Here is a 25,965-nt window from a genome sequence, read left to right on the forward strand (position 1 = left end):
TCACAATAACTCCTTGCCTGTTCTCCATCTTCCTCTGGTGCTCCCCTTCTCCTTTCTTTCTTCCAAGGCCTTCCGTCCTATGATACTTCCCCTTCTCCAGCCTTGTATCCCTTTTGCTAATCAACTTCCCAGCTCTTGGCTTCATCCCTCCCCCTCCTGTCTTCACCTATCATTTCAGGTCTCCCCTCCCCCTCCCACTTTCAAATCTCTTACTAACTTTTCTTTCAATTAGTCCTGACGGAGGGCCTCGACCCAAAGCGTCGACTGTGCTTCTTCCTATAGATGCTGCCTGGCCTGCTGCGTTCACCAGCATTTTGTATGTGTTGCTTGGATTTCCAGCATCTGCAGATTTCCTCGTGTTTGATTAAATATATTCATTTTACAACCAAATGGGGCCTAGGTTATGGCCGTGTGGAACCCCACATTTGAATTATTGTACTGTAATTCTATATGCTATGACAAAAACTTAAGATTGTTTTGATTTGATACAAGAATATGGAAAATATCGTAACATTGATAAAACTCCAGAAGTCTCTCCAAATGAGGTTTTTTTACCTTTTGGGAGGTGGGATAACATTTTCTGCTGTACTGAGAGATGTATACTTTGCCAAAAATCACTATGAGCATTATTCCCCTCAGATGGTACCGACCAACCCTACTGGCTCACAGACTATTAAGAGATCCTTACTGAAAGGTTTGTTTTGATGTAAGTCGGGAAGGGAGTGAGGGCGAGCTGAGGTGGGGTGAGGCAGGATGGGGCGGTGTGGGGTGGGGCTAGGTGACTTCCCCAGCTATAGGTTGACTCATTATAGAGTTTAATGGCCAAGGGTAAGAATGACCTCATATAGTGTTCTTTGGAGCAGCGTAGTTGCCTAGGTCTATCAAAAAAAGTGCTCCTCTGTTCAGCCAAGGTGAAATGCGGAGGGTGAGAAACATTGTCCAGAATTGCCAGGATTTTGCAGATGGTCCTTTGTTCTACTAAGGTCTCCAGTGTGGCCAGTTTGACTCCTATAACAGAGCCAGCCTTTCTAATCAGTTTATTGAGACTGTCGGCATCACCTATGTTGATGCCATTGCCCCGGCACACCACCATATAGAAGATCTTACTGACAACAACAGACTGGTAGAACATGGAGAGGCCTGCATTCTCCAAAGGATCTCGGTCTCCTCAAGAAGTAGATGCAACTCTGACTCTTCTTGTACTCAACATCTGTGTTGGTGCTTTACTCAAGTCTGTCATCCAGGTGTACCCCTAGGTACTTGTAGGTCCCCAGCACATCCACATCCTCACTATCAATAGTAACAGTGAACAGTGAAGGCTTAATATTCCTAAAGTCCATCACCATTTCATTTGTCTTACCGATGCTGAGCTGCAGATGATTCAGCTTGCACTATTTGACAAAGTCATCCACCAGGGCCCTGTATTCAATGTCCTGTCCTCCCTTTAGACACCCAGCTATTACTGAATCATCAGATAATTTCTGCAAATGACATGACTCAGTGTTTCATCTAAAGACCGAGGCATACAGGGAGCAAATACAGTCCCCTGTGGGGCCCCAGTGCTGCTTATGGCCATGTCTGACACACAGCTCTGAAGCTGCACCAACTGTGGTCTGCCAGTCAGGTCGTCCATTATCCAGGATACAGTAGAAGTGAAAACCTACATTGAACAGAGCTTTTCCCCCAGTAATGAGGGCTGTATGGTATTGAAGGCACTTGAGAAATCAAAAAAAAACAAGATCCTCACAGTGCTGCCCTGCTTATCCAAAAATGGAAGTAAGCTCTGTTCAGCAGATAGACAACAGCATCGTTGACTCCAGTGTGCTCTGGTAGGCAAACTGGAGGGAATCGAGGGCTGATCTGACCAGGGGTCAGAGGTGATCCAAGACCAGCCTCTCTAGGGTCTTCATGACGTGTGAGGTCAGGGCCACTAGACGGTAGTCATTCAAGACTAAATAGATAGAATCAAAGAGGACAGGAACATTTTTAATTGGGGAAAGTCAAATTATGAGGCTATAAGGCTAGAACTTGCGGGTGTGAATTGGGATGATGTTTTTGCAGGGGAATGTACTGTGGACATGTGGTCGATGTTTAGAGATCTCTTGCAGGATGTTAGGGATAAATTTGTCCCGGTGAGGAAGGTAAAGAATGGTAGGGTGAAGGAACCATAGGTGACAAGTGAGGTGGAAAATCTAGTCAGGTGGAAGAAGGCAGCATACATGAGGTTTAGGAAGCAAGGATCAGCTGGGTCTATTGAGGAATATAGGGAAGCAAGAAAAGAGATTAAGAAGGGGCTGAGAAGAGCAAGAAGGGGGCATGAGAAGGCCTTGGCGAGTAGGGTAAAGGAAAACTCCAAGGCATTCTTCAATTATGTGAAGAAAAAAAGGATGACAGGAGTGAAGGTAGGACTGATTAGAGATAAAGGTGGGAAGATGTGCCTGGAGGCTGTGGAAGTGAGCGAGGTCCTCAATGAATACTTCTCTTCGGTATTCACCAATGAGCAGGAACTTGATGATGGTGAGGACAATATGAGTGAGGTTGATGTTCTGGAGCATGTTGATATTAAGGGAGAGGAGGTGTTGGAGTTGTTAAGATACATTAGGACAGATAAGTCCCCAGGGCCTGATGGAATATTTCCCAGGCTGCTCCATGAGGCGAGAGAGGAGTTTGCTGAACCTCTGGCTAGGATCTTTATGTCCTCGTTGTCCACGGGAATGGTACGGGAGAATTGGAGGGAGCCGAATGTTGTCCCCTTATTCAAAAAAGGTAGTAGGGATAGTCCGGGTAATTATAGACCAGTGAGCCTTACGTCTGTGGTGGGACAGCTGTTGCAAAAGATTGTTAGTGATAGGATCTATAGGCATTTAGAGAATCATGGTCTGATCAGGGACAGTCAGCATGGCTTTGTGAAGGGCAGATCGTGTCTAACAAGCCTGATAGAGTTCTTTGAGGAGGTGACCAGGCATATAGATGAGGGTAGTGCAGTGGATGTGATCTATATGGATTTTAGTAAGGCATTTGACAAGGTTCCACACGGTAGGCTTATTCAGAAAGTTAGAAGGCATGGGATCCAGGGAAGTTTGGCCAGGTGGATTCAGAATTGGCTTGCCTGCAGAAGGCAGAGGGTGGTGGTGGAGGGAGTACATTCAGATTGGAGGATTGTGACTAGTGGTGTCCCACAAGGATCTGTTCTGGGACCTCTACTTTTCGTGGTTTTTATTAACGACCTGGATGTGGGGGTAGAAGGGTGGGTTGGCAAGTTTGCAGACGACACAAAGGTTGGTGGTGTTGTAGATAGTGTAGAGGATTGTCAAAGATTGCAGAGAGACATTGATAGGATGCAGAAGTGGGCTGAGAAGTGGCAGATGGAGTTCAATCCGGAGAAGTGTGAGGTGGTACACTTCGGAAGGACAAACTCCAAGGCAGAGTACAAAGTAAATGGCAGGATACTTGGTAGTGTGGAGGAGCAGAGGGATCTCGGGGTACATGTCCACAGATCGCTGAAAGTTGCCTCACAGGTGGATAGGGTAGTTAAGAAAGCTTATGGGATGTTAGCTTTCATAAGTCGAGGGATAGAGTTTAAGAGTCGTGATGTAATGATGCAGCTCTATAAAACTCTGGTTAGGCCACACTTGGAGTACTGTGTCCAGTTCTGGTTGCCTCACTATAGGAAGGACGTGGAAGCATTGGAAAGGGTACAGAGGAGATTTACCAGGATGCTGCCTGGTTTAGAAAGTATGCATTATGATCAGAGATTAAGGGAGCTAGGGCTTTACTCTTTGGAGAGAAGGAGGATGAGAAGAGACATGATAGAGGTGTACAAGATAATAAGAGGAATAGATAGAGTGGATAGCCAGCGCCCCTTCCCCAGGGCACCAGTGCTCAATACAAGAGGACATGGCTTTAAGGTAAGGGGTGGGAAGTTCAAGGGGGATATTAGAGGAAGGTTTTTTACTCAGAGAGTGGTTGGTGCGTGGAATGCACTGCCTGAGTCAGTGGTGGAGGCAGATACACTAGTGAAGTTTAAGAGAATACTAGACAGGTACATGGAGGAATTTAAGGTATTTTACCATTTGATATTTTGCCATTTTTTTGCATCCTTTCTAAAAGTTTTTCATCTCTGGCACACAATGAACAGCTTTGCAAATGAATGTGCCTGCTGTCTGATTTTTATAGTCCACACCTTCATAAGGGCACATGACCCTCAACAAAACCCAGCAGTGTGACACAGCTCCTTTGGCAGAGAGGTATCTCCACCCCAGCACCCAAACAGGGCGCTAAGGACAGTTACATTTGGAACAGCTGGCTTAAAAATGGATCTACAACCCAACCATGATGTAAAAAAGTTTGCACATTTGTAATTTTCATGAAAGGAAGGACATGAGAAACATAATGATTTAATAGTGTATTCTGTTTATTGTTTTGCATTGGGAGAACTATATGCAGCCAATTATTAACTTGAAGATGGGCGGCATGATAGCCTAGTGGCTAGCGCAACACTTCACAGCACCAGCGATATGGGTTCAGTTCCTGCCGCTGCCTGTAAGGAGTTTGTACGTTCTCCCCATGACCACGTGGGTTTCCTCCTGGCGCTCTGATTTCCTCCCACGTTCCAAATTCATACGGGTTAGGTTTAGTAAGTTGTGTGCGCACTTTGTTGGTGCCAGAAGCATGGCGAATCTTGCGATCACAATTCTCAGACTGTGTTTGTCGTTGATGCAAATTTTATATTTCATGTACTTTTCGAAGTTTTGATGTACATGTGACAAGTAAAGCTAATCTTTTATACCATTACATCAAGGAATAGGCACAAATTATATTCCATAGTTCATGCTATAATAATGCTGAACACTTCAGATTTTATGGGACATACATTCTTTTTATAGCAATGATTGCTTTTGCTCTGTCTGAGCAAGCATTTGTTCATATCCCTGAATGCTGTCAGTGAAATGATCCACTCGAGTCCAACAGAAATGATTTAGCATAAGTGGAATCTGTAACTGCTTGCCACAATCCTCTTTCTGTCATAATGTGACTATTGTCCAAAATGTTCAAAATCAAAACTCTCTACCATCCAAATTCCCATGTTGGGTGAAAAAGGAAGACTTGCCTCCTTACATACACAGTGCTGTTCTTGATGTCACAACACTAAAGGTGCCCAATTAAGAATATTTGGAATATTATTGGTGTTTGTTTGATGGAAAGTAACACTTTGCCTGCAGGAAGCTAAGACCATAGTTAGTTAAGTCAGCAATGCTGAACCATGTGGGAAGCAGGTGAGTGCGCATGTGAGTGAAAGAAAGAAGGAAAGGAGTAAAGAAAGCTGGAAAAAAGAAAGGATGAAAGGAAGAATCACTTTACTTGCCACATGTACATGAAATACACAGTGAAATGCATCGTTTTTCATCAGTAACCAGCACAGTCTGAGGATTGTGCCTACAAGTGTATGGATATGGATTTTAGTAAGGCATTTGACAAGGTTCCACACGGTAGGCTTATTCAGAAAGTTAGAAGGCATGGGATCCAGGGAAGTTTGGCCAGGTGGATTCAGAATTGGCTTGCCTGCAGAAGGCAGAGGGTTGTGGTGGAGGGAGTACATTCAGATTGGAGGATTGTGACTAGTGGTGTCCCACAAGGATCTGTTCTGGGATCTCTACTTTTCGTGATTTTTATTAACAACCTGGATGTGGGGGTAGAAGGGTGGGTTGGCAAGTTTGCAGACGACACAAAGGTTGGTGGTGTTGTAGATAGTGTAGAGGATTGTCAAAGATTGCAGAGAGACATTGATAGGATGCAGAAGTGGGCTGAGAAGTGGCAGATGGAGTTCAACCCGGAGAAGTGTGAGGTGGTGCGCTTTGGAAGGACAAACTCCAAGGCAGAGTACAAAGTAAATGGCAGGATACTTGGTAGTGTGGAGGAGCAGAGGGATCTCGGGGTACATGTCCACAGATCCCTGAAGGTTGCCTCACAGGTGAATAGGGTAGTTAAGAAAGCTTATGGGGTGTTAGCTTTCATAAGTTGAGGGATAGAGTTTAAGAGTCGCGATGTAATGATGCAGCTCTATAAAACTCTGGTTAGGCCACACTTGGAGTACTGTGTCCAGTTCTGGTCGCCTCACTATAGGAAGGATGTGGAAGCATTGGAAAAGGTACAGATGAGATTTACCAGGATGCTGCCTGGTTTAGAAAGTATGCATTATGATCAGAGATTAAGGGAGCTAGGGCTTTACTCTTTGGAGAGAAGGAGGATGAGAGGAGACATGATAGAGGTGTACAAGATAGTAAGAGGAATAGATAGAGTGGATAGCCAGCGCCTCTTCCCCAGGGCACCACTGCTCAATACAAGAGGACATGGCTTTAAGGTGAGGGGTGGGAAGTTCAAGGGGGATATTAGAGGAAGGTTTTTTACTCAGAGAGTGGTTGGTGCGTGGAATGCACTGCCTGAGTCAGTGGTGGAGGCAGATACACTAGTGAAGTTTAAGAGACTACTAGACAGGTATATGGAGGAATCTAAGGTGGGGGCTTATATGGGAGGCAGGGTTTGAGGGTCGGCACAACATTGTGGGCCGAAGTGCCTGTACTGTGCTGTACTATTCTATGTTCTATGTTCTAAGTGTTGCCGTGATTCTGGTGCCAACAAAACATGCCCACAATGTCCTAACCCCAGCTGTACATCTTTGTAATGCGGGAGGAAACCAGAGCAACTGGAGGAAACCCAAGTGGTCATTAGGAGAATGTACAATCCTCTTACAGACAGCAGTGGGGATCGAACCCCAATCGGAGATTGTTGGTAGTGTATGTGGCTGTGCTCACTGCTATGCAGCTGTGTGCCCTGCTTCCACTATCCCACTTTACAAGTTTCTGACTACACCTAAAAACTCATATCAGGTCTGAGCCTTTTGAGAGAACCAAGTATCCAAGTACGTCAAGATACAACCTCTAGTTTCTCGATGAGAATATTAAAAACAGAATCTTTCATTTTGGCTGTTGAGGACATCTGACTGGTTGAGATTGACTATAATTTAATATTAATGTCTCAGAGAAGCATCTCCACTCCACTTCTGGGAAAATGGACTGTATGCCCTATATATTAAAATGTCTCTACATCTTGAGATTGGAGTAGGTTTGGTAGTGTGAACGCTAATTCCAGCCACAGTAATTATGATCCTGTATATATTCACAAATGACCTGACTTGGTCCAACCAAGCAGAGTCCACTGCCAAGAAGGCCCACCAGCCCCTTTACTTCCTGAGAAAACTAAAAAAATTTGGCCTGACCCCTAAAACCCTCACTAATTTTTATAGCTGCACCGTAGAAAGCATTCTTCCAGGGTCCATCACAACCTGGTACGGAAGTTGTCCTGTCCAAGACTGGAAGAAGCTGCAGAAGATCGTGAACACGGCGCAGCACATCACACAAACCAATCTTCCGTCCTTGGACTCACTTTACACCGCACGCTGTCGGAGCAGTGCTACCAGGATAATCAAGGACATGACCCACCCAGCCAGCACACTTTTCGTCCCTCTTCCCTCCGGGAGAAGGCTCAGGAGCTTGAAGACTCATACGGCCAGCTTTGGAAACAGCTTCTTTCCAACTGTGATAAGACTGCTGAACAGATCTTGACCCAGATCTGGGCCGTACCCTCCAAATATCCAGACCTGCCTCTCAGTTTTTTTGCACTATCTTACTTCCCATTTTTCTATTTTCTATTTATGATTTATAATTTAAATTTTTAATATTTACTATGAATTTGTAATCCAGGGAACGGGAAGTGCAGAATCAAATATTGCTGTTATGATTGTACGTTCTAGTATCAATTGTTTGGCGACAATAAAGTATAAAGTATATTCACCAATGGGGCAGTCTACCATTCAATTCTACCTGGTTCATCACCAAATGGCCAATTGCTTTCTACAGGTGATAGTCTCAGTAGCTATGGTATCCTGTTCTCTGTAATCTACTTGTTAGTGCAGAGCTTTACAGCACCAGCAATCACAGATTGGAGTTCAATTCCCGCCGCTGTCTGTAAGGAGTTTGTACGTTCTCCCTGTAACTGCGCGGGTTTCCTCTGGGAGCTTCAGTTTCCTCCCACAGTCCAAAGATGTACAATTTAATAAGGGTTGGTAAATTATGGTCATCCTATGCTGATATCGAAAGCATGGCGACACTGTGGGCTGTCCCCAAGCACAATTCTCAAACTGTGTTGATCGTTGGCACAAATGATGCAGTTCATCTGCAAGTTGCAATGTTTTGAGGTACATTTGACAAATAAAACTAATCTTTAATATTGATCTAATACAATCTTAATTTCAGTTTGATTTCTGATCAGTTAATTACCCAGCAGGATGTGAAAGAATTAACTGAGATGACAGTTGTTTCTCTGTTATTGAGTCCACACCAGTTATTCACTCTACTTTGGAAATGAAACCACTCTCTCAGATTGCCTGAGGCACGTAATGTCTTAACTTGTGTGGTCTGGCACTGCAATCAATCTCCAAATTAAGAAAGGTTTTTTGATTTCGAACTCTCGTCCCGACAGTACAAAAACAATGCCTCTGCACATATTTTCATTTTTGTGGCTAGTCAGAAGGTAATCACCTTCCTGCTCATGTCTAGTGGAAAGCTGAGTTAACCCTTTCTCCTCCTGCTGCATAAAACTGAGTAACAACAGCTGAAAAATAGAGATAAATCGAGCTACGGGGTGTTCTGTATAAATCTGCTTCAAACCATGTTGCTGTGTTTCTCCCAGAAATTATTGAAGGTCACCCATTATGTAATCCAAAGCAATTTGTCAGTTCCCTTTGGCGTTCCGATGGGACTACTGAATTGTCTTTTTGGATTGTAAGTGGTGGTTGTCATTGTCCTCTGCACCCTCTCTAAAGCATCCACATCCTTCCTATAATGAGGCGACAAGAACTGCACTTGGACTTGGGATTTCAATTCAGTGATAGAGCTTCAAATGGGATTCCAAAACCTTGTAGTGTAGCGGTAAGCACAATCACTTTACAGTGCCAGAGACCAGGGTACTATTTCTACTGCTGCCTGTAAAGAGTTTGTACATTCTCTCTGTGACCACATGGATTTTTTCTGTGTGCTCCGGTTCCCTGCCACATTCCAAAGGTGCATGGTTTATTAGGTTAGTTGGTTACGTAGGTGTATTAAGTGTAGAGTGGTCTCGTTGGGCCAGAAGGGCCAGGTACCATCTTGTATCTCTAAATAAAATAATTAAAAAGCCCTGGATAAAAAAAAAAATTCCACAGAACAGAGCCCAACAAAATTATTACTTACCTGGTTGGAAAATGTACTTTGTGGTGCCATTTTCATACATGACCATTCATAGTTGAAAGTATTTTCTGTCAGAAGTCTATCTTGAGAAATTGGGTGTCTGCTGCAAGCAATTTTCAGTTCATGATCTTTCATAGTGGGAGAATTATGAGAATCCCATCCAGAATTCCCAAAAAAATGTGCTCCCAATAAGTTCAGGTCGCCAAGGGGAACAAAGGTTGAACTGAGTATAAGGCAAATGCTTTCATTCAATGGGAAGAGACATTGGTCTGAACATACCCTACAAAGGAGTTAGCATCATTTCTTCTGACTTGATTAAAACAGTCTATGATTAGATTAACAAAGGTGTTTTGAGAATTTGAGCTATGGGGAGAGATCAGATCTACTGACATGAATGATACTTCCAGGTTTAATACTACAATGTTGGGAAGTGCTCCATCACAATTCTGAACTGAAGATAGACTTTTTAAGAAAGGTTTATTTGACTTCTTTAAGATTTATACAGCCATGACATATGGCACTGCTTATTATTTAAGTTTTCTTCCAATTTTTCACTTATGTCATCTATTTTAACATACCTTGCCCTCTGATGAAGCCGAAAATGGATTTCTGTGATGATTGACATGTTTTGCAATTTTTCTAAAGTTAACAATGAGCCCAGAATAAATATTGTCTCTTACCTTGGAGACGTAATTTATTCAGAAATTTGGCTGTGATATTTGAAGTGAAATTGTGAACAATTTAAATTGCCATTTTATAGAAAATTGTTTAAAAGGTAATTGTTTTGGCTTTATATTTTGAATATGAAAGAACTTTTTTGGATTTCTGTTGTAATTTAAAGGGATATTTCTGAAATACAGTAATGATATAATTTAAAATTCATATTGATGTGCAATACAGACTAATAAACACTTCATGACAATTGAAAATGGTGGCTTGTGTAAGATCTGGTTAATGGGAGAAGTATATTGCCTAAAAATATATTCCTGCTTGGTAGCTTATTTTCTTCAGTGCATTGAAATCCCAAAACCAGTGTAAGTTTTCATTTCCTCATATTCAGCTACAGTATTGGTTCTTGATGCGGATGACACATTTCATTGTATATTTAGAGTTTTTGATGTACATGTGAAAAATAAAGCTAGTCTTAAACTTACTATAGTCATCCAGTAGAGGTAATTAGTGTTCTCAGCAGAAGCTCCGAAGCAATAAACACGGGAGCTAAAAAGGCACAGATTAACAACAAAATGCTGGAGGAACTCAGCAGGTCAGGCAGCATCCATGGAAAGGAAAAACAGTCGACATTTTGGGTCAAGATGCTTGAAAGGTCGTTGAAGAGTCTCGGTGTAAAACGGCGATTGTTTGTGTGCATTGCTCTGGATTTCCAGCATCTGCAGAATCTCTTGTGTTTATAATAAGCTCAGATACCACAAATACACACAAAATGCTGGAGGAGCTCAGTAGGCCAGGCAGCATCTATGGAAGAGAGTATAGTCGACATTTCGGGCTAAGACCCTTCGGCAGGACGTGTTGCTCAGATTTCCAGCATCTGCAGATTTTCTCTTGTTAGAGATACCACAAATAGTTTATTTCATAATTTAGGAAGCGAGCCACCAGACAAACATCATTTAAGTTTTTAATGAAGAATTCATTCTCAATTTAACATTAAGTATTATTTAGTGAAGAGATGGGAGGGAACATAAAACTGGACTGCTGCTTGTCTAATGGAAGTGTCAGGGAATCTTGGTGAGACCCTGCTCCATTCCTGGACTTCATTAGGACTGTGTCAGACATCCCACCTCTCCCGGAATTTCCGGGACTCTCCCGCATATGAATAGTGGCTCCCTGATGCCCGCAAATTATATACAATATCATGGAAATCAATTTTTTTGAGAGCGAGTGAGAGAAAGCAAGAGAGAGCGCGAGAGCGACCACGAGAGAGCGCACGTGCAAGGGAGAGCGAGAGCGCGCAAACGAGAGAGAGAGCGTGAAAGAGAAAGCAAGTGCGAGCGAAAGCAAGCGAGAGAGAGAGAGCGCAATAGTGAAAGCAAGTGAGAGCGCGAGTGAGCGAGAGAGAGCGCGAGAGCAAGCAAGCGAGAGAGAGAGAGAGTGCAAGAGCAAGCGAGAGAGAAAGCGAGAGCGCGCCATGGCAGAGTGTTCCAAAAAAATATAAAATGTACGTCACCCCAGACTACACTAAAGTGTACCCCTGCCTAATAGGGGTCAAAATAATGACAGTGCTGCTCGCTGCACTGTTTGCAACAGTGACTTTTCTATTGCCCATGGTGGGTTAAGTCTGTAAAAGACATATTGAGGTGAGCTTAACAGGTGTCATTCGTTTATTAACATAGCTAATGTTATTTAAACTAGCTGGCCAGCTGCTAAGGAGCTACTCTATTGCAGACATCCCACCTCTCCCGGAAGTCTCCCGCAAATTGATGGTGCTACCTCCCTGAAATGAGTTTTTGCAGGGTGGGATGTCTGCTGTGTACAGATGGCAGACAATTCTGGGGGGAGATGTGCAGCTACAATAGTCTCCAATCTATTCACCAAGAGTTTCAGGACTGCTGATTCACCGGGTTCTTTCTCTTCTCTCTCACGCAGGACATATTCCAGAAATGCTGCATGTACAGAGTCCTCAGAATTGTCAAGGACTCCTCCCATCCATCCTACAATCTCTTGGCGCCACAGCAGTATAGTAGTTAGCGCAACTCTATTAGAGCTCAGAGTGTAGCAGCATTCGGAGTAAATTTCTGGCGCTGGTCTGTTAGGAGTCTCTGTACGTCCATCCTGTGGAATGTGGTGGGTTTTCTCCAGATCCTCTGGTTCCCTCCCACCCCCCCAAGTCCAAAGACGTACTGGTTAGGTTAATTGGTCATTGTGAATTGTTTCTGTGATTAGGCCTGGATTAAATGGGGTTGTGGGGTTACTGGAACAGCATGACTCATAGGGCCCGAAGGGCTGACTCCACACTGCATTGCTAAATAAATCAATAAATAAAATATTTATCTGCATACTTGTCAGCTCTTGGTGATCAGAATATTTTTCAGTCTTTTGAACTCCTTGAAACTTTTGTGAACTTTGACAATAATCAAACTGATATTGGAACTTAAAAGCATTTTTATTGGACCCTATTAAGCCAATATCCATGTGTTGTTTTAGTGATAGTTTGTCCCAATAAATGTAATAAGGCTGAAGGAGAAGATTGGTTACATGGCACCACATAATATCAAAGTGCAATAATGCAAAAAAAACACCATTAAAATACCTCCATAAATTTAGTTCTGCACTTTTACCCCATGTTGCCTTTCTCCCCCTTCACTGCTGGACTGTAAGAGTTGTGTCAGCCAGATGGTTGAAGCCTCCTGTGTTTAAATTGGCAGCTTACTTTTAAAAAAATGCTTTTCATTGGAGATTCAGCTGTCAGGGAACCATAAAGTATAACAGGATGTAAGTTAAAGACAACCATAAATCTGAATGTGATGTAATAGGAAGCCAAAATTACCACTAAGTAATTGTGGAGTCTAGATGCAACAAAAGTACTGTACAACCAGTTCTGTTTTTTTTTAATTATCTGCCAAATTCATATTCTAGATCATTCAAACAGGAATTTAAATTGATTATTGTGAAACACCCCGGTTTCCTTGGCTGTGTAAGTCTAGGGTAGACAACCCTGCGAAACTTTAGAGATTACGGCGCACTAAACCCCACCCAAACCCCGGTTTGTGTTGATGCTGTGTCATTTGCTACCCTGTTACAAAATAATGCCGTGAAATAACAGACAGAACACTGCATGTGATTAAGGGAATTATATTTATGAATCTTAACTGAAGGATTAGTAAAGAATAACAAAAAGAAAATAGTCGACTCTAATTAAACAGTCAAATGTGTACCAGTTGGAGCTCATCTTGAAGTTCTCTGTCACTCATACTGAGCCCTTGGTCAACATGAAAGCACACACCACCTTCTGAACATTGCTTGCAGTCCATCTCGAACAAACCGGTCTCCCACTGGATCGTATGCCATGACTGGTTCTCCCTAGCGTCTTCTCTCTTCATCTCCTCTCGAACAAGAGCCTGAAACCAAACTTATTGTCCCTCACCAAGAAAAAAACCTCCCGCTAATTGGATGGCACACATTCCACATCATCCCTTATCTTCAACAATTACCCAAACAGGATGAAAGCAGAAGAGAGCTGCTAACAATTTTCAAGGTCTTACCAGATTCTGGGAAGCAGTATATGGTTTTCTAGAAAATTTTTGCATTGCTAGATTTAACATACATCTGTTTCACCTTAATTCCAGTGCTGATGCCGTCTTAATACCATAAGACATAGAGGCAGAATTAGGATATTCAGCCCATCGAATGTTATCCACCACTTCATTATGCCTCCTTATATGTGTTGTAACTTCAAAACATTAAACTAATTCCACTAAAGCTGTTGGAAGTCTGAAATATAGGTTTAACTTTGAGTTTACTTTAAACTGCAAAACATTAAATTAATGCAAAGGAACACATGGGGAGGCTGGGACTGCAGGTATAACTTTGAATTTACTTTAAGAGAGGCATGTACATATCATGCCATAACATGATGCTGTATGCAATTTATGTATTTTTACATATAACCTGTAATTAATTACTTAAATGAACAAGAATGCTTAATCAAAGTATATATAAATATATATATATAAAAAATATATATACACACACACAATATTATTGAGATATTAAATACACACCTTGAATGAATGAATGAATGAAATTTATTTCAGTCAGTACAAACATAACAAAAAGCATCATTTTCAACGATGATTTCATAACGATGATTTCATCAGACAAAATTACAACAAAAAACATAAATGTTCTTTAAAACAGACCGAAAGGGTGTAGGCTGAAGCTACACTTATTACGCCTACCCCTCTTACTTATACAACAATATATTTGGCATCAATCATTACATCAAAACTAAAAATTTCATAATCTTTTAACACAAAATCCAACTCCAAGTATCATTTATTTACATTACTCCCATTCTTTTTAAATCATGTATTTTATATTTGTTCATTAAATTATTTTTAAATAATTTTTTAAACTTGTTAAGAGTGGTGCATGTTTTTAAATTCTCACAACTGTTCCATAGATTCACTCCTCTGACTGAAAATAATGATTCTTTACATTTGTTCTTATCCTTTGGTTTTGAAACATACATGTTGACTTTCTCTCATTTTAAACAACCTTTGTATACTTTGTGGTAGCTGTCCATTTTTTACTTTATACATAATTTGTGTTATTTTAAAATCTACGAAATCTCTGAATTTTAAAGTGTTTAGTTGAATAAATAGTGGATTGGTTGGCTCATAATAAGTTGTCTTATTTACAATTTGTATGACTTTCTCTTGGAGTAGAAAAATTGAGTTAGTATTTGTTTTGTATGTATTTCCCCATACCGCTACACAGTAAGTCATGTATGGAACTATAAGTCAACAGTATAATGTATACGAAGATTCCTGATTTAAGAAATCTTGCTCTTTGTACAGTATTGTAATAGATTTTGACATTTTTGCTTTGACATAACTTATATGTGGCTTCCAGCTTAATTTATTATCTATTACCACTCCTAAAAATTTAGTTTCAAATACCTTATCAATTTCAACATCATTTATTCTAAGTTTACTATATGAGTTTGGTACATGGTTTCCAAATATTATGAATTTAGTTTTACTTAGATTCAGTGATAATTTGTTAGTATCAAACCAGTTCTTCATAATTTTTAGTTCTTTCTCCACCGTATCGAAAAGTTGTTTCAGATGTTCCCCACTACAAAATATAGTTGTATCATCAGCAAATAATATACATTTCAATGTCTGAGAGACCATACATATATCGTTTATATACAAAATGAACAGCAATGGACCAAGCACTGAACCTTGTGGAACCCCACAAGTTACCCTCAAAAGTTTTGAATTTGAGTTGTTTATATGTACATACTAATACCTGTCTTCCAAATAACTACTTAACCAGTCACGTGCCACCCCTCTAATACCATATCGTTCTAATTTTGTTAATAATAATTTATGGTCAATAGTGCCAAATGCTTTTTTTTAGATCAGGGAATATTCTCACTGTGTATTCACTTCTTTCTATAACATTTGATATTTCTTCTACAAAATCTATTAATGCTACTGTAGTGGTTCTGCTTTTTTTCTGAAACCATATTGCTGTTCATAGAGTATATTATGTTTTGTTATGAAATCATTTACTCTTCTGACAAATATTTTTCCAATATTTTGGAAAACTGTGAGAGCAAAGAAACTGGTCTATAATTCAAAAATACATGTTTATCTCCAGCTTTGTATATTGGAATGACCTTGGCTATTTTCATTTTATTGGGACATTTTCCAGCAATCAAAGACTGATTACAGATATGAATCAGTGGTTTCACAAAATAGTCAATGATGTTTTTAATTAAATACATATCATATCCATTCCAATCTGTTGATTTCTTGCTCTTTGATTTATATACTATATCAATTATTTCTTTTTCCTCAGCTGCTCTAATAAACCTTCATCTGTAACCCTTGACACCCTTACTAATTAAAAACCTATCAACCTCTGCTTTAGTTATACACAAAGACTTGGCCTCCACAGCCATCTGTAGCAATAAATTCCACAGATTCACTTCCCTCTGGATAAGGAAATTCTTCCTCATCTTCACTATAAATGGATATCCCTCTATTCTGAGGCTGTACCTGGTCCTAGACTTCCCCCACTGTAGGAAGCATCCTCTCCACATCCACTCAATCTAGACCTTTCAACATTCGATAGGTTTCAATGAGATTATCCCTCATTCTTCTAAACTCCGGTGAGCACAGGCCCAGACCTGTTGGCTTGTCACAATGAATTGAATCATAATTGTTCATCATAAACAGAAAATCTGGTAGAAATCGTGCAGGAAGAATTAGATGATATTACTACAACCTCAAAGAGTGTACAATTTGTGATCGCTGTAATGGCATGAACCTTCAGTAATGTAAAAAATTAGCCCTTTAAAATCATCAGAATCAAATTTGCTTGCATGAACAAAGAGCAAACTGTATTCAAAATGCATATCACTGGAGCAATATTAGACTAACCTTTGGAATTATATCCATAAGAGCTGAAACCAGCTGATATATATTTGTCTCTTGGCTCAAGGCTCATCCAAGACGAGCGCCTTACAATGCTCTACTTACTGGTAATACTGCCTCATGTTCGGTACAGAGAGACATAGGAAGCAAATGTGCTTCAAAATGAGCAGCATGAGCCACCATTCAGGTTCCCTTGGTGATTCTAATCTCACACCAGCCTGATACAGGATTGTCACATCAGCTCAGAGATTGCCTGTGTGAGCCATGACGGGGGACAGTGACTGGGATGAGTGGGAGGCTCCAGCAGGAAGCGGATAACCCAGCTAGAACATTACAGCAGAGAAACAGGCCTCTTGGCCCATCTAGCCCATGCTGTACTGTTACTCTGCCGAGTCCCATCAACTAGTACCCGGATTATCACACTCCATACCCCTCCAATCCATTGATCTATTCAAACTTCTTTTCAGTGTTGCAATCAAACTCGCATCCACCAGCTCTGCTGGCAGCTTGTTCCAGACTCATATTACAATTTACATATTACTATTTAACTATTTATGGTTTTATTACTATTTATTATTTACAGTGCAACTGTAACAAAAACAATTTCCACCAGGATCAATAAAGTATGACATGACTATGACTCACATCACCCCCTGAGTGAAGAATTTCCCCCTTGTTCCCCTTAAACATTTCACCTTTCACCCTTAACCTCTAATTCTAATCTCACCCAACCTCATTGGAAAAAGGCTGCTTGTATTAAGCCTAACCACATCCCTCATAATTTTATTACCTCTATCAAATCTCCCCTCATTTTTCTGCACTCTAGGAGTAAGGTCTTAACCTGTTCAGCCTTTCCCTAAAACTTCGGTCCTCAAATGCCAGCAACACCTTTGTACATTTTCTCTGTACTCTCTCAATCTTATTGATATCTTTTCTGTAGGTAGGTCACCAGAACTACACACAAGTCTCCAAATTTTTCTCAAATTCATTTTCTTGCAGGCATTCACCATAGAACAAAGCAATGAATCAGAGTCAAATGGAGTTTCTCTTTGATTCTATTCAGTCTCTGCAGTTGGATCCCTGACTTCCTAACCGGAAGACCACAACCTGTGCGGATTGGTGATAACATCTCCTCCTCGCTGACAATCAGTATTGGTGCGCCTCAGGTGTGGGTGCTTAGCCCACTGCTCTACGCTCTCTATACCCATGACTGTGTGGCTAGGCATAGCTCAAATACCATTTATAAATTTGCTGATGATACAACCATTGTTGGTAGAATCTCAAATAGAGTCGAGAGGGTGTACAGAAGTGAGATATACCAACTAGTGGAGTGGTGTCGCAGCGACAACCTTGGATTCAGCGTCAGTAAGACGAAAGAGCTAATTGTGGAGTTCAGGAAGGGTAAGACGAAGGAATATGTACCAATCCTCATAGGGAATTCAGAAGTGGAGAGAGTGAGCAGTTTCAGTTCCTGGGTGTCAAGATCTCTGAGGACCTAACCTGGTCCCAAAATATTGATGGAGTTATAAAGAAGGCAAGACAGTGGCTATACTTCATTAGGAGTTTGAAGAGATTTGGTATATCACAGGCTGTATCACTGTCTGGTACGGAGGGGCTACAGCACAGGATCAAAAGAAGCTGCAGAAGGTTGTAAATCTAGTCAACTCCATCTTGGGTACTAACCTACAGAGTACTCAGAACATCTTCAGGGAGCGGTGTCTCAGAAAGGCAGCATCCATTATTAAGGACCTCCAGCACCCAGGGCATGCCCTTTCCTCACTGTTACCATCAGGTAGGAGGTACAGAAGCCTGAAGGCACACACTCAGAGATTCATCTGCCATCCGATTCCTAAATGGACATTGAACCCGTGAACAGTACCTTATTTTTTAATATACATTATTTCTGTTTTTTGCATGATTTTTTAATCTATTCAATATACATATACAGTCATTGATTTATTATTATATTTCTTCTATATTAAGTATTACATTGAACTGCTGTTGCTAACAAATTTCACGACACATGCCGGTGATAATAAATCTAATTCTGATTTCACTGTCAATGCCTGCAAGAAAATGAATCTCATGTGACATATTCTTACAAAAGGTCGGAGATCCAGCCCAGTGCATCATGGGTAAAGCCCACACTGGCATGAAGTGTTGCTGTAGAAAACAGCATCTATCATCAGAGATCCTCACCACTCAGGTTGTGCTCTATTCCTGCCACTGCCATCAGGTAGATGGTACAAGAGCATTACCACTCACACCACAGATTTAGGGTCTGCTACTACCCCTCAACCATCGGACTCTTAAACAAAAGTGGATAACTACACTTACTTGCCTATCCATTGAGATGTTCCCACAACCAATGATCTCACTTTAAGGGCTCATTACCTCGTTATCTCATGTTCATGATATTTATTGCTTTTTTTTAAATATCTGCAATTGCACAGTTTGTTGCCTTTTGCACTCTGGTTGATCTTTCATCGGTTCTGTTATAGTTACTATTTTATAGATTTGATGGGTATGCCAGCAGGAAATTGAATCTCAGCACTGGATATGGTGACATAAATGTACTTTGATAATTTGATAATAAATGTACTTTAAATTTTGAAATTGAAATTTGGCTCAGCAACGTCTTTCCAACTTCATAACATCCGTACTCCTGTACTCAACGATCTGATTTATGAAGCATTCTTTACAACCCTATCTACTTGTAATACCTGTGGGAGTGCATGACTTTTCAGATATAACAGCAGAGTCAAAGGTGATGTTATATTTCAGCTACACAGCAGGGGAAGCTGTTGATTGGTAAGTAAGGGCAGGTGAAGATTTTCAGTACTTTCACAACTGATTAGTTTCAGCTAAAGTAATGACAGGTTGACTGGTAATGTGATTGGCCTTCTTTAATTAGGGAAGGCTGTGTAAGAGCTTAATTCAAAGGGAAGTTCATAGCTCCCTACACAGGTTGATAGGGTGGTTAAGAAGGCATATGGTATGCTTGCCTTCATTAGTTCAAAAGTCAGGAAGTTGTGTTGTAGCTTTTATAAAACTCCAGTTAGGCCACATATGGAGTACAGTCTGGTCGCCTATGACAAAAAGGATGTTGAGGCTTTGGAGAAGGACTGGAGGTTCACCACAATGCTGCCTGGATTATAGGGCATGTGCTATAACTCGGTGTACCTGAGTTGTTTTCTCTGGAGTGGTGAAGGCTGAGGAGAGATCTGTTAGAGGTTTAGAAGGTTATGAGTACCATCAGTAGAGTAGACAGCTATCTTTTTTCCCAGGGTTGAAGAAGTATTCTAAAAACAGGATGACACAACCATGGCTGACAAGGGAAGTCAAAGACAACATTAAAACAAAAATGTGGGCATATAATAGAGCAAACATTTCATGGGAAGTTAGAGGACTGGGAAGCTTTAAAAACCAATAAAAACAACTAAAAGCCATAAGGAACGAAAAGATGAAATATGAAGGACAATAATATCAAAGAGGATACCAAAACTTTTTCAGATATATAAAATAAAAGAGAAGCAAGAGTGTATACAGAATTGACCAGCGGCTAATCCGAGCATTGGAAGTTTAGAGAGAAGGAGACTTTAATCGATTCTACTGCCTGAGAATAAAAGGCAGGAGTGGATCGCAGCAGCATAACAGAGCTTTGACCAGTGACCAATTGGCAATGGGATTGATTAGTAAGAGCAAATGAAAAGAAGACAGGGGCAAGTGCAGCAGCCATCCTCACAGCGACTGTCATCGGACTGGACATGGTCAGGGTGGTGATCTTAAGACTTTAGCTTTTCAAGGCTTCACTCAGAGAAAGCAAAAGAAAGAAAAACTATTCTGACTTGATGGGCCAAATGGTCTAATTCTTCTCCTATATCTTATTGTCTTATGGATATTGGAACATTGGAAAATGAAGCTGGAGAGGAAGCAGTCGTGGACAAGAAAGTGGCAGACAAACTGAATAAGTGTTTTGCATCAGTCTTGGCTGTGGAAGACACTAACAGTGTGCTACAGGTTCAATGGTGCCAGGGGTAGAAATAAGTGCAGTTAATATTACACTAGGGAGAAGGTGCTTGGGAAGCTGAAAGATCTGAAGGTAGATAAGTCACCTGGACCAGATGGACTACATCTCAGGGTTTTGAAAGAGATTGTGGAGGCATTAGTAATGATCTTTAAAGAATCACTAGATTCTGGCATGGTTCCAAAGAACTAAAAAACTGCAAATGTCAATTCATTCTTCAAGAAGGAAAGGAGGCAGAAGAAAGTAAATTATAGGTCAGTTAGCCTGACCTGAATGGTTGGGAAGATGCTGGAGATGATTGTTAAAGATGTGGTCTCAGGGTACTTGGAGGCACATAATATAACAAGCCAAAGTTGTTATTGTTTCCAGAAGGTAAACTTGCCTGACAAATCTGTTGGAATTCCTTGAAGAAATAGCAAGCAGGATAGAGCAAGGAGATCTGGTGGATATTGAAGGCCTTTGACAAGGTGCCGCACATGACGCTGCTTGACAAGATAAGAGTCCATGGATTACAGGAAAGATACTAGCATGGATAGAGCATTGACTAATTGACAAGAAGCAAAGAGTGGGAATAAAGGAAGTCTTTTTGGCTTGGTTGCTGGTGACAAGCAGTGTTTCCCGCAGTGGTCGGTGTTGGGACTGCTGCTTTTTATGTGCTTATGCCAATGAAGATGGAATTGATGGTTTTGTGACCAGGCTTGTGGATGATACGAAGACAGGTGGAGGGGCAGGTACTGGGAAGGCACCAGAAGAACTTGGACAGTTTGGGAGAATGGGCAAAGAAGTGGCAAATGGAATAAAGTGTCAGGAAGTGTATGCTCATGTACTTTGGTAGAAGGAGTAAAAGCATGGACTATTTTCTAAACAGGAAGAAAATTCAGAAACTGGAGGTGCAAAGAGTTTGAGTCCTCATGCAGGATTCCCTAAAGGTTAACTTGCAAGTTAAGTTAGTGGTGAGGAAAGCAAATGTGATAGTGCATTCACTCCAAGAGGACTTGAATATAAAAGCAAGGATGCAATGCTGAGGCTTCAAATGGAGTACTGTGAGTAGTTTTGGGCCCCCTAAGGGAGGATGTGCTGACATTGGAGAGGGTTCAGAGGAGGATCACGAGAATGACTACCGGAATGAAAGGCTTCTCACATGAGGAGCATCTGATGACTCCAAGCCTGTATTCACTGGGATTTAGAAGAATGGGGGGGGGGGATCTCATTGAAATATGTTGAATATTGAAAGACCTCAATAGAGTAGATAAGCAAAGGATGTTGCCAATAGTGGGTGTGTCTAGGACCAGAGGGCAGAGCCTCAGAATGGAGTGACATAAAAACATAAGAACATAAGAAATAGGAGCAGGAGTCGGCCATCTGGCCCATCAAGCCTGCCCTGCCACTCAATAAGATCATGGCTGATCTGTCCGTAAACTCAGCTCTACCTACCTGCCTTTTCCCCATAACCCTTAATTCCCATACAATATACCTATCTAACAAAAAACCTATCTAACTGTTTCTTAAATATATTTAGTGAAGAAGCCTCAACTGCTTCCCTGGGCAGAGAATTCCACAGATTCACCACTCTCTGGGAAAAACAGTTCTCCTCATCTCTGCCCTAAATCTTCTCCCCTGAATCTTGAGGCAATGTCCCCTAGTTCTAGTCTCATCGACCAATGGAAACAACTTTCCTACTTCTATCTCATCTATTCCCTTCAAAATTTTATATGTTGCTATAAGATCCCCTCTCATTCTTCTGAACTCCAGAGAGTATAGTCCCAGGCGACTCAATCTCTCCTCATAGGTTAACCCCTTCATCCCTGGAATCAACCTGGTTAACCTCCTCTGCACTGCCTCCAAACCCAGTATATCCTTCCTCAAGTATGGAGACCAGAACTGCACACAGCACTCCAGGTGGGGCCTCACCAGTACCCTGTATAGTTGCAACATGACCTCCCTGCTCTTGAATTCAATCCCTCTAGCAATGAAGGTCAACATTCCGTTTGCCTTCTTAATAACCTGCTGTACCTGCAAGCCATTTTTGCGATTCATAAACAAGCACTCCCAAGTCCCTCTGTACAACAACATGCTGCAGTCTTTCACAATTTAAATAATAATTTGCTCTTCTGTTATTCCTTCTAAAGTGGATGATCTCACATTTACCACCATTGTATTCCATCTGCCAGACCTTGGGCCACTCACTTAATCTATCTACATCCCTCTGCAGACTCTCCACATCCTCTGTACAATTTGCTTTTCCACTCAGTTTAGTGTCGTCAGCAAATTTTGCTACTCTACACTCAGTTCCCTCTTCCAAATCATCAATGTAAATGGTAAACAGCTGCGGGCCCAGCACCGACCCCTGCGGCACCCCACTCACCATTGACTGCCAACCGGAGAAACACCCATTTATACCAACTCTCTGCCTTCTATCGGTTAACCAATCCACTATCCATGCCAATACACTTCCTCCGACTCCACGCAACCGTATCTTATTTATAAGTGTCTTGTGCGGCACCTTATCGAACGCCTTCTAGAAATCCAAGTATACAACATCCACCTGTTCCCCTCTATCCACTTCACTTATTATGTCCTCAAGGAACTCCAGTAAGCTTGTCAAACAGGACCTTCCCTTTCAGAATTCATGCTGCCTCTGTCTAATGGAACGACTCCTTTCTAAGTGTTTCGTTATTTCTTCCTTTATGACAGCTTCAAGCATTTTCCCAACTACAGACCTATAGTTGCCCATCTTTTGCCTACATCCTTTTTAAAAAAAGTGGCGTGACATTTGCCGTCTTACAATCTGCCGTAACCTGCCCAGAGTCTAGAGAGTTTTGATAAATGATTACCAACGTGTCTAATATAACCTTCGTCAGTTCCTTCAGAACCCTGTGATGCATCCCATTAGAACCAGGGGACTTATCTACCTTCAGACCCTCTAGTTTTCTCATCACTATCTCTTTAGTGACAGTGATTTTATCAAGGTCCTCACTTCCCATTTCGTCCATAACATCCTTCTTTGGCATACTAGACGAGTCCTCCACTGTGAAGACCGACACAAAATAGTCGTTCAATGCCTCAGCCATTTCCTTATCACGCAATATTAATTTCCCCTTATTGTCTTCCAAGGGACATCCATTTAGAATGGAGATGAGGAGGAATTTCTCCAACCAGAGAGTGGTGAATCTATAGATGTGGAACTTGTTGCCACAGGCTGCTGTGGAGGCCAGGTCACTGGGTGTATTTAAGGCGGAGGTTGATAGGTTCTTGATTAGTCAGGGCATGAAAGGTTATGAGGAGAGGGCAGGAGACTGAGGTTGACAGGGAAAATGGATCAGCCACGATGAACTGATGGAGCAGGCTTGATGAATTGAATGGCATAATTCTACTCCTATGTTTTATGGTCTTGTTGGCTAAATGTCCAATATTGGGTGAGAGTGGATAAATTCAAAGGCAACATGAGAGGCAATGTTTTTACACAGAGAGTAATGGGTGCCTGAAATGTACTGTCTGGGATGGTGTTAGGGGTATATACATTAGGGACTTTGATAGAATATGAGGAAAATGGAATAATATGGACATTTTTTAGGCAGAAGAGACTAGTTTAGTTGGCCTGTTGACTACTAATTGGTTCTGCGCAACACTGTGGGCCCAAGAGCCTGCTCCTGTACTGCTCAGTTCTAAGTTCTATGTTCTAATTCCCTTCAGCCAGGATTTCCCTGGGAGTGCAGGCAGAACAGTTGATAGCTCAGCTGAAGAAGGGAAGGAGCAGGAGTCCAAGCTGATTCAGTCATGAGAGGAGTGGACAACATGTGTTGCCTCCCAAGTGTGAGGCTCACGGATAGCACAGAACGATTGCACGGTTTTTTAAAGAGGTGAACAGTCAGAAATTGTAGTTCATTTTGGCACGGATAATACAGTTCAAATGAGTGATGAGATCCTGCAATCTGAATTGTGAACCTAGGTTGGGCAGCAGTTAGCGTGGCACCAATACAGCTTCGGTTGAAAGACTGGGGTTCAATTCATAGAACATAGAATAGTACAGCACAGTACAGGCCCTTCGGCCCACAATGTTGTGCCAACCCTCAAACCCTGCCTCCCATATAAGCCCCACCTTAGATTCCTCCATATACCTGTCTAGTAGTCTCTTAAACTTCACTAGTGTATCTGCCTCCACCACAGACTCAGGCAGTGCATTCCACGCACCAACCACTCTCTGAGTAAAAAACCTTCCTCTAATATCCCCCTTGAACTTCCCACCCCTTACCTTAAAGCCATGTCCTCTTGTATTGAGCGACGTGCTCTGGGGAAGAGGCACTGGCTATCCACTCTATCTATTCCTCTTATTGCTGTTAATCCTGCTATTAATCTGCAAGGAGTTTGTACATTCTCCCCGTTTCCTCCAGTTGCTCCAGTTTCCTCCCACATTCCAACAAAGTACGGGTTAGAATTAGTGAGTTGTGGGCTTACTATGTTGGCACTGAACGTTTGCCCCGAGCACAATCCTCGCTGATTTCAGCTCTGCATTTTTATTTAATCCATGTGCCTGTCTAAGAGTTTCTTAAATTTCCTTAACGTATCTGCTTCTACCATCACCCCTGACAGTGCGTTCTTGCACCCATCACACTCTGTGTAAACGACCAACTTCTCTCACCCCTGCCCCCATACTTTCCTCCAATCACATTAAAGTTATGACCTCTTGTATTAGCTGTTGCTGCCTGGGAACAAAGCACTGGCTGTCCCCACGATCTGTGCCTCTCCTTGTCCTGTATACCTCTATCAAATTGCCTCTCATCCTGCTTCACTCCAAAGCAAAAAGGCCTGGCTCACGCAACCTTTTAAAAGCTCCCCCATCCTCTAACTTCCCACTAATTTGCTCTGTCATGTCGTGAAATCGGTTGTTGTGTGGCAGCAGTACAGTGCAACAGATAAAATACACTATAAATTACAATAATTAAAATACTCAGTATAGTTTTTAATTTGTTAAAAAGTAAGTACAATAAAAGAGAGCAGAAGTAGTGGGTTAGTGTTCATGGGATGGTTAATTGAATCCGATTGCAAAGCCGGAGGAGCTGTTCCTGAATCGTTGAATGTGTGCCTCCAGGCTCCTGTACCTTTTCCTTGATGATGGCAATGAGGAGTGGGCATGTTTTGGGTGGTGGGAGTCCTTAATGGTTCATGCCGCCTTTCTGAGGCATAACCGGAACCATCGAGAGGCACATTGTGGATCTAATACACCGTTCTGAAACAATTCTTCCAGGAGTTCTACCAAGTGGTAGCGGTGACCTGGATTTCTACCCTGCTTCATTTTTGATGGTGAGACAGAATTGTCAGAATCTCTTCATTTTGCCAAGGCCAGTGTTGCCTGCTGAAGCTAATCAGTTGCCGACAGAATTTTTACTGGAGTTCAGAGTCAGTGCCAAGGTTTAAGAATGCACTTATTGAATTTTTATAGTAATGCACCCTATCAAATAATGAAAACAATAAAATCTGACCTGCTACACTCCGGGATGTTGGGTTGTATTTTCTGCTTGGTTGATTAATG

Source organism: Mobula birostris, chromosome 2, assembly GCF_030028105.1.
Source record: "Mobula birostris isolate sMobBir1 chromosome 2, sMobBir1.hap1, whole genome shotgun sequence".
NCBI classification, from domain to species: domain Eukaryota; kingdom Metazoa; phylum Chordata; class Chondrichthyes; order Myliobatiformes; family Myliobatidae; genus Mobula; species Mobula birostris.